General features: G+C 46.1%; 1 protein-coding gene across 12 annotated transcripts in view; it reads left to right on the top strand.

Annotated features, from left to right (window-relative positions):
* Nucleotides 1-14,184, top strand: part of LOC1276344 (nuclear hormone receptor FTZ-F1) — a 124,994-nt gene that overhangs the window by 75,533 nt on the left and 35,277 nt on the right. The window lies entirely within an intron of this gene.

The raw sequence follows: 14,184 nt of genomic DNA, 5'->3' as shown, positions 1-14,184 counted from the left end.
CCACACAATAACAACAGCCTCGACGTGGTCCTCAACAGCTTTGAGTGCTGTAAACCACGATAGGTGTGTAACTAGAATGCAATATACAAACATAGCATTATTTGGGTCCATTTCGTGCCATAGAATAACCCAGCAACTCCGGGTGCGTCGTAATTCGAATGATCGAGAAATAGCAAACCGGCTATCCGACGGCAACGAAACCCGACCGATACATAACGCTTCGACTGCGCATGCACATCAGGTCAGAATTGCCAAAGCGGCGGTGTTAGGGTCTAGAAGAGCAATAACAAAAAGGGAGAAATTTTCTATTTCACTACCTCGGTAAGAATTCCGGTTGATTGAACAGCGTAAGGTTTATTGAAGTTCGGCAAACGAAGTTCAAACACGAAGTATGGCTTCTATAATTGAGGACAGTTTGAAACGTTTACCTATGAATCCTTTCTTTTTTTTGGAGGTCCGAAAATCTTACCCTGATTGGCCACTTTTGGAAGAAAATATTGCTTCGTTTCGCTCAGGTAACAACCAAAAAAAAAACCGCTCTAACTAAATGTGTCCCATCAATTTGAGCTTGGGGTTGTAAAACGTGCTAACGGGACTGATTTCTGAGTTTGCCTAGCAATGACGTTAAAGAGTTATGACAGAGTCTTCGGGAGTTCGCTCGAAAGCCTGAACACCTGATCCGATATTCCCATGCCCCCGTGGGGTTATGATCGCATCTCCGATCGGCTATCGATATTTCCAAACCTCAGCACAACATCAAGAGAGATATGCAAAGCGAAAAAAAACCTTTTGGACCTATTCCGAGACGATACGGTGACGTGGTTGGGTCAGGTAAGGCCCGCTAGAAGAAGGGAACCACAATCAGCCTTACCCCACACAAACACACACATACACGTGAGCGATCGCACGCTGAAAAGTGGTTCCCTTTTCGGTGGCCTACCTGTGCGAAGGCCCCGACTCGTCGATGTCGGGGTGCGTAAAGCGTGATTGCCGAAATCGAAAGTGAAATTTCGGCAAGTTCCCCGCGGGCCAGCGCGCGCACCCTCCGCCACCGGTTGCGCGGTGGTGGCGGCGGTGCAGAAAAACGGGGGCAAGGGTGAATTACAGACCCCCAGACAGCTGGACACAGACACAAAGAGCCATGATGAGCATGTGAGATGGCGGGTGCGTAAAGAGTGCGTACGATCGGTAGGCCCGGATCGCCCTTCCTCACTCGCGCAGGTGCTTTGAGCCAAAACCAAAAACCAGGCTCGGAGAAAGGGGATGAAGGGGGGGGGGGGGGGGTTGGGGGTCGCTTAACAAGATGTGATTTGTGATAGTTTACGTAGGAATCGTAGGGGTGGTGGGTTGAATTTTTTGATGAACAGGTTTGTGGCGTAATAATATGGGTCGCGCGCGCAAGCTGATTGGAGCAGGAGGGAGAGCGACGACGGGCGCGCTTTTTGGGGCTTGCTTGCTTTTGTGTCGACCCCGTTATTAGGGGTAGGCCCACCTCGTCCGAAGGTGAGGAAGAGATAGGTGCCTCTGGGAGTGGGGTGGAACTTAACTTTTGAGGCTGGTTTTTGTCATCCGTTGTCACCGTGTTGGACGATTGTTGTAGTGCAGTTTACTTGAGCTATTGCTCTCTCTCTCTCTCTCTCTCTCTTCCTCTCTTTCTCTTTCTCTCTATCATTTCAACACTTTCTTGGGAGTTTTTTTTTCCTTTTCCCTTTCCCTAACTCCTCCAAAACGATGCTATTATCTCTTTCCTTTGCTTGGTTCTTCATGCGTGAGGCGACTCCGTGTGTTTCACTTTGTTTTCTTACGCTACTCAGGAGCTCTGTTGGCTTCATTCAACTCACTCTGTTGTTACACCATACGTGAGGCTCAGTTTTTTTTGGGGCCACTATATTATCGTTTCTTTTGGACAGTATGTCAGTGTTTCGATCAAGCTGTTTCAATCTGCACGGGGGTTTTAATCGTTTAATATTCCAGCTTCGAGTTGTAGTGGGGTTGGATTTTTGGTGGTAAGCTGCGTTTGTTTTGGTTTTGGTTGTGCGGCTTTGGCAAAGACTACTGGCAGGCCGATTCTTACATTGCGCGAACAGGTTTACTGGTTGCATAAGAGTGAGAGAGCCCGTCCTAAGGAGTCAATGAGTGTCACATTCACAAAATTGCATGTGTGAAATTCCCCTATTTTAACGCTCCATTTCTACTTTCGAGCTTAAAACCTCCCGCAGAAACCTTCTTTTGTTGGTGCGAAATTCCCATCTTTTCTTTCTTTCAATTCCCTTGGCGGCTCTACCGCAAACAAACAGCAAAAACCTCTTTCTTCACTCTCGAGTTTTAAAGAACAATTCCCCATACGCCTTGTGCCGCCCAAACTCGCCCAGAAGGGCACGTTCGCCGTTGTCGAATCGAGCCGATTGGATGCAATTATGGTAATTGTGTGCGAAGCCTTATTGGGGTCATAATCTTGGGTACGGGTGGAGGTGAAGGGAGACCGCGCGTGTGTACCAAAAGGGCAGTAGAACGCAGGCCAAGCACAAGTGTCGCCGTCTCCAAGGCGGAGAGTGGTTGGAAAGGATACGCTGCAAATCGTTCGACTTTTGTGGCAAACGAACCAGTCGGGTGCGAAGCTTCGTCTCGCCGTTGGTCGCAATTCAAAACTCGGCTACAGATGCGGGGTTTTGGTTCGCAAATAAGGATTTTGCTGATGTGTTCACGTCTTGTTTTACATTTTATTTGATTGCTCTTCCAAGCGGGATGATAAAATATTCCTCTCAAACTTCTTATCTGGTTCAACTTGTACCTTTGACCTTAACGCGTGATGAGACAAATTTTATTTCACACTCTAAAGATTTCCTTCATAACAACTATTTGCTTTCGAAACATTTACGTCATTCAAGTCAAGTGAAAAGAATAGAACAAAAACACACTGAAGCATCAGCTCTCAAACCAGAACTCTCGCCAACAAGTAGTGGCAGCGTATGCAAATTTCTTCCTTCCTGCTGCAAGAACCTTCCTTCGGCCTTCCCATTTTACAGCAACCGAGGATCACGGGCGGCATTCTTCACCGCCGTGTTTTCTGCTTTATGATGCTATGCGCCACGGAATGCACCGTCGTCGTTTTTTTCAGCTCATTTTTTCGATTTTTCCCATCCCCAATTTACACACGCAGTGGAGAAAAATTTCAATATACACACAGCAACGCTCGGAGTCCTCCGCTGCTCGGTTTCTTTCATCGATTAAATATCTATGTGTGTGTGTGTAAGTGCTCCGAACGCTTTATGCGTGTGTGCGTGGTGTTTGTGGCTGGCTCGCTTGAGTTTGATTGTCCGAGGATGCAGCGGATGCAATGCCGCGCGCGCACCACTTGAGGTGCATCCACGGCACGCGACCTACCCCAAACCGGACCGGGTTGTGTTGTCCTGTCCGCAAGGGATCCCACCAAACCCTTGCGGGGCGCTTCTTCTTTCGGGCAATTCATGTATTCATCATGGTTGCCGTTTCTGTGCGCTTGACGCTATGGCCGCTAATGACCTAGTTTTACGCGGCCCGTTCGCTCTGTCTCTCTTTCTTTCTCGCGCGCACGAATGATATCATTGGTGGCGCGATCGTGATGCTCATGGCGGCACCATTCTTTTCCACGAGAGATATATATGTCTCTGTGTGTGTGTGTCATTTATGTGTGGCGCGATGGAGGCATTTCCAGTTTCTGTGTTCTGTGTTCTGGTCTGTGTTCTTGATTCTTTTAGGGGTTCTCTCCCCTAAGTGTGCGCCAGCGAATGATTTTTATCTTTGTATCTTTTATTGTTTTCGTTCTGTTTCTCGTTTGGGGGTTTCCTTATTCTCCTGCTAGCTGTGTTGAAAATATTTAACACTATAAAAGGAAGCGCTTGCATATTGCTGACCGAGTTATGTTGATACGATTTCACGGCTTCATCTGGCAGCACAATATTATAAGAATAAGAATTTCATCTAGCAGTAATGTGGCGGGAATGTTCGTAATTGAAAATTTAAAATGAAATCTTACCATTTTTCCATTCTGCTTGATGAAAGTTCTTGTTCATTTCGTTGTGTGGCATGAAGCATGAGGTCATGTTTCTGATTTAGCATCAAGAATATGGTTTTTAAAGGCACGAAAGAGATATTTTTAGTATTGAAATATTCATTGCAATTCTTTTCTTAACAGTTATTTGGTATAATATTTATGTAAACTCTATAGAAATCATAGATTCCTCATGTAAGCGCTGTCTCGCATTGCATAGTTTGCCATTTTGTGCTGCAAACGTGACGCAAGCAGTGAGTTTCTATAAATCACCGTCTCAAGGTTATGCCCATTTTCCCCAAACCATTACAATGAACGACTCTCTAGTAGCTTGTTTGTTCATTGCAACTTCCTAATTGTAGAACAATGTTTGCACAAACACGCACACACACACATCCACTCACACATAACTTCTCATCTTGCTCGCGCCGGCAAACAACGCGCCGGTTAATAAATCCCCAAAGCAATGTGAATTCCTTTTCCTTTGTGGCTAATTCATCATTCGGATTTTATGTCTGGGCAAAGAAAAAACTTTTCGCCCCCTACGCGGCGAGTCCTTCGGCGAGTCGTTCGCGAGAAGCGTAAGCATTTTATTAGCCGGCAGGAAGAGCAAAAGTTTCCTTTCATCCTTGGTCCGATTACCACCCACCGCCAAATCATCACTCCCCCCGCTAGAGCACTGAAAGTAGTCCAAGGTCATAGTGAACGCGCAGCAACGCGAAAGACGAACGGAATCCTTTATTTAGGGACGTCGTTTGCACAATTCTTGCACATGAATACACACACTCACACACACGCACAGCAGCACACGTTAAGCACTCTGCATTTCTTGCACTTTATTCGGCCATTGTGTCGTCCGAGAGTCTGGCGGAAATGATGGTGCGTATCTTGGTGCCCGCTTTACCCCATTTTCCTTGCCTAGGGCAATTTAGGCGGGGGGGAGCAGCAAACATTATCGATCTGCTGCACGGCGGCATGGCAGCCATGGTTCGTTCCGTGTGTTTGGTTGATTGTAATTTTTCACCTCTTCCTGTTTGTGCACACAACCACCGGGAACCAAAAAACAGAAAAGGATTAAACGTCGTTCCACGGCAAAAACCCGAATACCCGAACTGCTTTAGATTCCTTATCCTTTTCTTGACCTTGAATATTCCGGCATGGAAATTTGCTCGACCCACACACACATTCACACAGCTACATTTGCTGCTGCGACCCGGTTTTTCTTTCGCCTTAGTTTAAGGTGGAAATGCGGAGAGGATGGTGGGTTGGTTTTTGCGAACTTTTTTCGAGGGCAATCGTTTGTTGCATCGTTTATCGATTTTTTCCAACTCTTGGACGCACACAGACACACACACATCAACACCGACATGGTCGGTGGACGGTGCACGCGCGTCCCAAGCATATCTGTGTGTCGATCGGAGTGTGTGTTTGTCCTTCTCCTTTTCTTGTTTTATCCTCCCAAACAATGAGGGATTTTGTAAAGGGTTGCTTCAAATGCCGCGTGTTCTTTATCCCTCTCTCTCTCTCTCTCTCCGTTTCTCTTTGACTATCTCCCTTTCTCTGTTTCCCAGGCGGAAGTGCAATTCGCTTGCTCTGTGATTGCTGCCCCAGTTTACTGCTTGTTTCGCGCGAGTAGGAAGGATAGGGTTTTGGGGACGAACCGGATTCGGTGCCGGTGAGCTCCCGGTGGCTTTGTGAAAAATTATGACCGTTAAACAGAACAAACTGGCGGATTGTTATGGTCGAGGAACGCGCGAAGGCGCAGAGTAAGGGGGGTAATGATTTGTGTTTTTCCTGTTGTTGTCGGTGTGTATGATGGTAATGGTTCTTTTTCCGCGCGCGGGTGTTTTTGGATCTTCCTTCTTGCTTTCATAGTGAGAAACCATTCTCTCAGGAGGAGCTCAATGCTTCTCTTTTTTGTGTTGGTTGTGAAAATCATATTCCTTTTGCGCTTTCCATTCAGATTTGCTTTCAAAGGTTTTGCTTCCAATTCACCAACTCTCCAGGCAGCAGTGCGCAATATCACAGGCGGGAGTGAGGCGGAATGTGTTTGTGCTCTCTAATGTGAGCCATCTAATCGATTCCGGAAAATCTCGCCCGACCGGAAGACGGTGAAAGGCGCCTCCGACATCCGATGGCGCCTTCCGACGTCGATTGGTGTGCGTTTTTTTTTGTTTTTGCGCGCGCGAGCACAGTCGCAGGACGCACAGTATCTAGCCCAAGGTCAACCAACAGTCGGAGAGGAGGGAAAAACTTACAAACGTTGTTTTTCTATTGCTGTCTTGCTCGTTATCTTTGGGTGAAGCGGGTTTTATGTTTTCGAGAAGGGTGTGGGACCCAGACTGTGTTAACCACGAAAAGTTATGCGGACAGGTGCGGAAAAGGGGGGTTAACACACACAAAACGACGCAGAAAATTCAACGCCAGACGTGAATTAAAGGAAAAACGTTTCGGAGAAAAAAGCACAGACGATGGCGGCGCTTTCGGTGTGTTGGCGACGTAGTTTTCCTTCTTTTTTGGGGGGTTGATGTGTGTTTTATAGTGACGAAGAAAGAGCATAATGTGTTTACTTTCTAGATTTGGGCGTGTGTGTCGTGTGTGCTATCCTTGAAAAGATTTCGGAAAATTATAATGAGCTGTAGTGGAGGTGTTTGATTTTCATGCCTTTTTTGATCTCTCAGGGCGATTTGAGTTTTATAACCATCGTTTTACAATGTTTGAACTTCGATTAACTCAATGGATCATTGTTCCAACACTTGTGGGAATAACTTGAACTTGGAATGAAGATGTAAGGGTAATGTAGACACACGGTAAATGATGTTGTATACCCAACAAAATGCTTTCTCAGCTTAACACTGTATCAGCTGTGCAATACTGTGAAATCTATGGAGGCTATTATGACCTCAAAAGAGCTTCATGTTCTTTAGCGTCCATTTAAGAACGCATAGCGATCTTCAATGTAATATGCAATTAACTCCAGAACACGCTCACGGATCCGTTCTGGCTGGTTGAGAGATGCAAACCACACTAAAGTGAAGTATTTCGAAAATCCGTTCATTAAATTCCAAGCAAAATTCTTAATTTTCCATCCCGCCTTAAAACTTCATCTTTTGCTGTGCGTGTGTTTGAAGTGTTTTCCCTGTAGGATCGAACTAACCACAGAAATAGATCGGTATCGCTTGCCAAAACCCGACTCGCACTCGACACGTTTGGCTCAAAAAAAAAACTTCTCCCTCCCCCAGCACCGTCTTCAATGTTCCCAACCGTCCCAACCGTCTATAATTCGTTCTCATTCTCACCCTGTGTGTGCCGCCGCTGCTGTGTGTGTTTGTTGATCAGAAAATGCATCAGAATGCATTACACGAGGGGAGCGCTGTGAGAAAGAGTGCTCGTTCGTTCTTGAAGAGAACCTTTTTTTTTGGCAACACTACAAAGGATATCTCAAGATTCGTGAGTTCCCCGATGCCCCACTCACGTTGTGTGTATGTGTGTGTGTGTGTGTTTTGTGTCGGTACATTGTGGAGCTAGGTGTGTGAGTGACCTAGATTTGCATCCTGACGGCGGAGTGTTCCACCCTCGCAAACGAGCGGAGGGAGGGTGCTGGTGCCTGTCCCCGACCATCCACAACAGTTCGAGTGCTCTTGGGCCGCGATTGGGGCAGATTTTGTGTTGGCTCGTTTTATTCTCACTGAACTCGATTTCAAAGAGAGAGAGAGAGAGAGAGAACGAGAGAGACCGGGATTGAAGAAGAATTTTGTGTCGAATGGAGCGCATTATTAAAATCGGTCACAAAAAGGGGGGCGGAAAGGGAAAAGGAAGGGTTAATATTTTTATATCACTTTTTTTCTTTCTCTCTCCTTCACTCACACACGAAGGCAGGGCTGCTCAAACGCAGCGAAACGGTTCTGCAGTGGAAAAATCTTCACTAAACACGTTGTTGGGTCCATTTAGACGGCGCATTAAAAAAAAAAACGCAACAGGTTTATGCCATGTGCTCCACATTGCCCACCTCACCACTGCAATAATGCACCACTTTTTTGAACGGGTTTTTTTTTGGGAGGGAGCCTCTCTGTGCGTGGGGGGCTGCGCTTTGTTGTGTGCATGTGCGCGGGAAAGAATTTTAATTGCCTTTTCATCAAATCCATCACGTGACAACGCGGCCATGCCGGCACCGTCAAGAAGGTGTCTGTGTTCGTGTCCAGCTGACATCGCGTTGTCGCTCTTTTTTTTTGGTGCCACACGCGGAACGCGCTTCAACCCGGGCGCGAAAACGAAACCGAAAGCTCGGAAAGGGGGCGCCCAGTGCCTGGTTTGAACAATCGGCGGTGGTAGTGACGTGGTGGTGGTAGTGTTGTACTAATATTTTACCCGCTTTTAAAAACAACACTTCTGTTCGTGGTGCATATATATTGTCATGCCAGTCACGGGGGCCGGTTTGGCGATTGCCGTTATGCAGTGTGACATAACACACCACACCCTTGCCCCAGGCCTTCTTCAGCCCTTTCTGCTGCTCAAGCCATTTGGTGTCCAAAAAATCCAAAAAATGAGACAAAAAAGTGACGGACGGCCAGTCGACTCGTAAAACGCCGTCTACAGGGCATCCACGCCGCGCTTAAATAAAGCAAACAAATACACCAAAGGTGGATGGGGTTTTAAAATGACGCCACGCACGCTAGGCTACCCTACCTTACCGAAAAAAAATAAAAAATAAAAAACGGCCACGTAAAAATGCCCCGGAACCACCACAAAACAATCCATTGTTCATGAAAAAAGGGAAGAAAAAAATTTGAATCACAACGGTAAGAAAATATCAATGAAGCAAAACACAGTAACGGTGCAAGCATGTTGTGCCGCCGCCGTCAAGGGAGACGGTAAACACACACACACACACACACACATACGCGAAGGGCGACAATATGCGCATGACGTCCGATGCATCGCGTAGGAGCTGCTTGCGCGCGCGCGTACTCGCTCGCGCCATCGTTTGCGCTACCAAACATACATACAAGACACACTTTCGATTTCATTGCAATCGGGGCACCGGGGCGCGACATTCGCTTGGTTGGCGGGGGTAGGGAATGAGAAGGAGGTACTGTGAGGGGAAGGGTCGAGCAAGTAGCACAAATGCCGCGTGGGATTGATATTGTTGTGGATTGTGTGTGTGTGGTTTTTTTTCTTCTGTTTGTTTGTTTGTTTGTTTGTTTTGTCGGCGTTTGTTGTCTTTTGCAGCGTTTGAGATTTGTTTGTTTTGTGTTTTCTTTTTAAATTTATTAAACAGTTAATCTGTTAAGGGGAAAGCCATCGAGAATGAAGCTCATTCATTACTTAATAGTTGTAAACATTTTTTTTGTATTTCAAATTTTGTAGAAGAAGTATTTAAAAGAACCTACAAAGAAAGTAATTGTTTTTTAAATAATTAACAATAATTTAAAATCTCACATTCACAATCAAAGCCGTTTTTTTATTACAAAATGCTCGGAGTAATTGAAACTCGCATTGGTTTAATCGCCTCCGATCGTTAGCAGTAGTAATACTCGCCGATCGGCACATAATCACGCTCTGTTTGACGATTTCGAAGAGCAGGATGCCGCAAAACTGGGTCATGTATTTTAATCCCCATCTCATTTTTTTAATTAGGCAATGACGTTATGACGCCATCCCCCAAATGTGAGATGTGCCGAAAAAGTGGGATTCACTTTCTCACAGCTGGCTCACTCGATGTGTTGCTGTGGGCCGCCAGATGGAGCTCTCGCACTGTTCGAGAGTTTGCTCAAAAGTATTCCAACGGATAAAACAAAACAAAAAACGCATTTCCTTTGTGGTAAATTGCCTCTCTTTTTTTGGGTGGATGCATTTCATCATCCGCATCATCATCCGTATCATTGAAGGTGGTGTGTGAGCAATTACTCACACCGCGCGAGGAGCCGCCGTGCGTGATGAAATCACTCACCCTCCACCGATCCGACCCGATGAGGTAATTCTCATTTCGCTCTCACTCTCGATCAACGGCGGTTGTGTTGTGGAGGGTCTGTGTGAGTGTGTGCGTTTTTTTATCTAATAGTTTGACGCGGTCGTTGTAGGAGTAGCGGGCGAGGAGTAGAGAGGTACACACTGTTTCCTCACTTTCCTCATGGAAGTGCAACAGAACCGGTTGCTTTGAAGCGAACGGCGCGCGCGGTGCTTGGCGCGGTGCTGGTGAATGGAACGCGCGAGGCCCACCGTGGCACGTGATGAGAGAAAGAGAGAGGAGGGGGGGGAGGAGGTAGGATTGAAAGAAGCGTATGAACAGGGGGTTGCTTTACCCCGGGTTGGGGAGGGTTCGGGCCGGGAGGAAACCTCCTAAAAAAGCTCACACACTCGCAAGCGAAGCGTAAAGCGTGCTTCAAAGCGGATTGTACGTGTGTGTGTGTGCTCACTGCTCGCCGTATTTCGCTTTCAAAGTTATGCATTGATTAATCGTGACGGCGCGCAAGTAGGTCATGCGAGAGCGAGATGCAATGTTGCGCTCATTCTCGCTCTCACTCGGTCTCGTTCGCTCTCCTCGTTTTGCTCAACACCCCGTGAAACACCCCTACCACCGTGGCACGATTGGTGAGCGAGCGGAAGGAACAAGCGAGAGAAGCGAGAGATGCAACTCTCCCCCTCCCCCTCATACATCCTCCCCTCGCTTGCTCCTCCAACACGTTCTCACTGCAACAGCGCCCGCTCGTCATCCATTCCACCCCCCCCTCACAGCAATGGGGTGGAATATTCTCCATGACAACATCTTCGACGGGGGCTGAAGAGAGGGTGACGGAAGGGAGGTTTTGGGCCGGGTGGTAAAGAATCGCAAAAAAAAACAGATACAAATGAGAGAAAAACTGTACGCCAGAAGTGCAACAACAAAAAAACTCACCACCGAAACGGAACCGGGTGGGGTGGCCCATACACACACACACACACACACACACACACACACACACCTACAGTCGACGGGGTGTGAAGTTCACTATCGGGGGAGGAGGGAGTTCGGTGTGTATGGCATGTTTTTTCCCTCTTCTCTTCATTGCAACTCCAACGCAGGCATGATTTTAAAGACTTTTTTGTTGCTGTTGTTGTTGTTGTTGCGAATTGTGTTCAGTTCTTTGCAATGATCTGAGCGGTGTAATATTTTCTGTTGTTTGGGTTGGAAGGCGGCTGAGGTGCCCGTGTTTCTCGTTGTTTTGTGTCGTTTTACAAAGTATATTACGTCAAATTTGAATGGATTCTGTTTTGGATTGCTGCTATTCCACTGGTTATTTGATGGAAAGATACCATTTAGGATGTAGCAGCAGGGCATATTCGAAATGGCAATGCCACTGACTCTCTTCAGTAAATTGAAACTGAATGTAAGAGATGATTTAAAATGTTATTCCACATCACTCTGATATTTTATTTCCATCACAATGATTTTTAAATTCTTTAACATGATTTTCAACATTTCAAAGATGTTGTTGCCATCGTTTTTCTCAGAGGGATTTGAAGACGGGTCTCATAACCCATTGATCGTTGATGTATTGAAAATCATGCAAAAGATATTACATATTACAGGGTTTTCCAAGTCACTTTCGAATGTGCACATCATTATTCACTGAATTCAAGATGTTTTTCAACAGCTTCAAATAGTGTATTCAAAATGAAATTTCAGTTTCAAAACATGATTTTCAACACACACAACAAAGAACTGTCAAACTCAATCCAATATGAGCCGTGTTGAAAATCATGCTGAAGAAATTTAAAGTTATTGTGATGGAAATGAAATGTCAGATTGATGTGGATTAATTTGTTGAACGCAGTGAATAACAATGTTTACATTAGAAACTGACTTGGAAAACCCTGTATGATAAAAATGTAATATTGGAGTGATGGAGAATTCAGGGTTTTCCGAGTCAATGTCCAATGTCTACAACATGTTTCATTGATTGCGAGATGTTTTTCAACAGCTGGTAACTGTTGTATTTGGATCACAATAATGTTTTAGTTCTTCCACAAGATTTTCAACACGTCTCAAGCTGAATTGCGTTTGACAGTTCTTTGTAGTGTGTTGAAAATCATGTGTATGAACTGAAATTTTACTAGGCTGCAAATACACCCTTTGACAGATGTTGAAAACCATCCTTTGAGATGGTGAATAATAATGTGCACATGTGCCTGTAATGTGCCCTGTAAAATGATTTTTTCTTTGTGGTGATAATACGCTCCAAATTTACCTCCCAGTAGCGTAAAAGAATTTTTAGACAATAATCTCCCTGTAACCCTTAAATCCAACTCGGCAGTTTTATAAAAAAAAGCTGAAGCTTTCTAAAAAAACGCTGAAGCACAAAATTGGATTGACCTGCTATACCATTCCCCCGGCCCTGTTTGACACGCCACTAACGCACTTGCCAGCATGTCAATCAACCTCAGCATGTCCTACCAACTGTGCAAGGTGTGCAAGGATCGAAAGCAAGTACTGGCTACTCCAATCCAAGTCCATTGCGAAGTTATGGACAGATTGATTGAGAAAATTGACTTCATATTTCGAGCTCCAAAATCGATGCGATTGGTGTAGCGCGAGCTCACTTGACTTTGCTTTGCCCGCGCGCGCGTTACTTTGTTATTGTTGTTAGTTGAAGGGCAGACAGCAGCGGCAACATCGATGGATCAAACGAAGTGGCGGTATAGGCCCTCGTGACTATGTTGTGTCTAAACTTGTAAAAACATGCTACACTAGCGGCGCTTAGAATCTTTTACACCACTTCCCACTGCAGTGCCAGTACCGCTCGGGGCCTCCGCGCGATCGAAGAATCGAAACTTAAAGTGCGTTTTTCTAATTGCGCGTGCCCCTACTGTCGATGTGTGCAGACGCCCCCCCCCCCCTCCTCGTGAAGACGCTGTTGCATTGCTACCGCAGCAATAACTCATACCCCCCTGCGCTCCACCTCACAGCCCAAGAACCGGCGGCGCCCTCTGCACAGTTTGTCGGCTCAGCCTGCAACCACAGCGTCTCCCCTCAAAAGCTTCCATCTGAGTTTGCCAACCCAAACCACCCACCCAAGGAAGGAAATGAAACTTATGCATTCCTGCACCAATCCTCCTTCCCTTCCTTTTTCTTTTCCCAAAACCTCTTTGGGTCGATTGTGTTGCGGTTGTTTGGCCGCGTTCTGCCTTAGCTCGCTACTGTGCTAATGCAACGCTGCACCTCGTACCGTGCACTACCGTCCGCTTCCTTCCACTCAGGTTGGCAGGGGGGTTTTGGTTCCGATTCGCACGTGTGTGTGTGTACGAGGTGCGTGCGGGGTTTCTTTTATTTCACTGTGCTGCTTGTGTTTGCTGAAACCGGGCCAAAGTAATGGATGTCTGCGCGTGTGTTTGTGTGCACCAAATTTGCCCAATCCGATACCGCTTTGGAAAAACCGCATCGGTGCAGCGTGCAATTGCAAAACGATTATTGTTGCTGCTGTTCTTGTTGCAGTGAGTGTATTTGGCATGTCGAGAAGAAGCGGTATGCCGAGGTTGTTTTGTTCGCTCTGTTGTGTTTTCTGATCGGAAACGCGTGGTGCAATCGGGGCATAATAAAGACGGCGAGGGTGAGTAGCAGGTGGGCAAAGGAAATGCGTTATTAATGATGAAAGCAGTGCGAACTGCACGAACGATCGTTCTAGAAGCTAGAGTGAAACCTTTTGACCGCACAGGTGCAATGAGTTTTCTATGAAAGTAAATCGCAACCCAGGCTTTTCAATCTTCATATGATTCGACAACCCTACTCCTTCTCAAAAAAGAGCCTGAAATCGAATAATAAAAAAGATATTCAAAACTATCAGCCTATGGATCATCAACGAGATGATGTCTGCTGCCACAACAGATGACAACAACACAAAATGTCAAATTTGTAGCCAAAACGGTGGCGCTTTACTGCGCTCCTAATTATGGGCTGTCTTGTCTCGCAGCAAACATGACAAACACGCCACCCCTCTTTGGCAATGTCAAATGCCTCTACCATAAATGCCCGGGAAATCTGTCCGCTCAACGGATCTTAATCGAACAGCAATTAAAAAAACGAACGCCGATCCCAATCGAACCGCGAAACAATCGAACGCGTGCCTCCCATGTTGCCAATTTTCTCCATCTTCTAAAAAATAAAAACAGACCAAGAT

This window comes from Anopheles gambiae, chromosome 2 (assembly GCF_943734735.2).
Source record: "Anopheles gambiae chromosome 2, idAnoGambNW_F1_1, whole genome shotgun sequence".
NCBI classification, from domain to species: Eukaryota; Metazoa; Arthropoda; class Insecta; order Diptera; family Culicidae; genus Anopheles; species Anopheles gambiae.
This window is presented reverse-complemented; position numbering and strand designations above follow the sequence as displayed.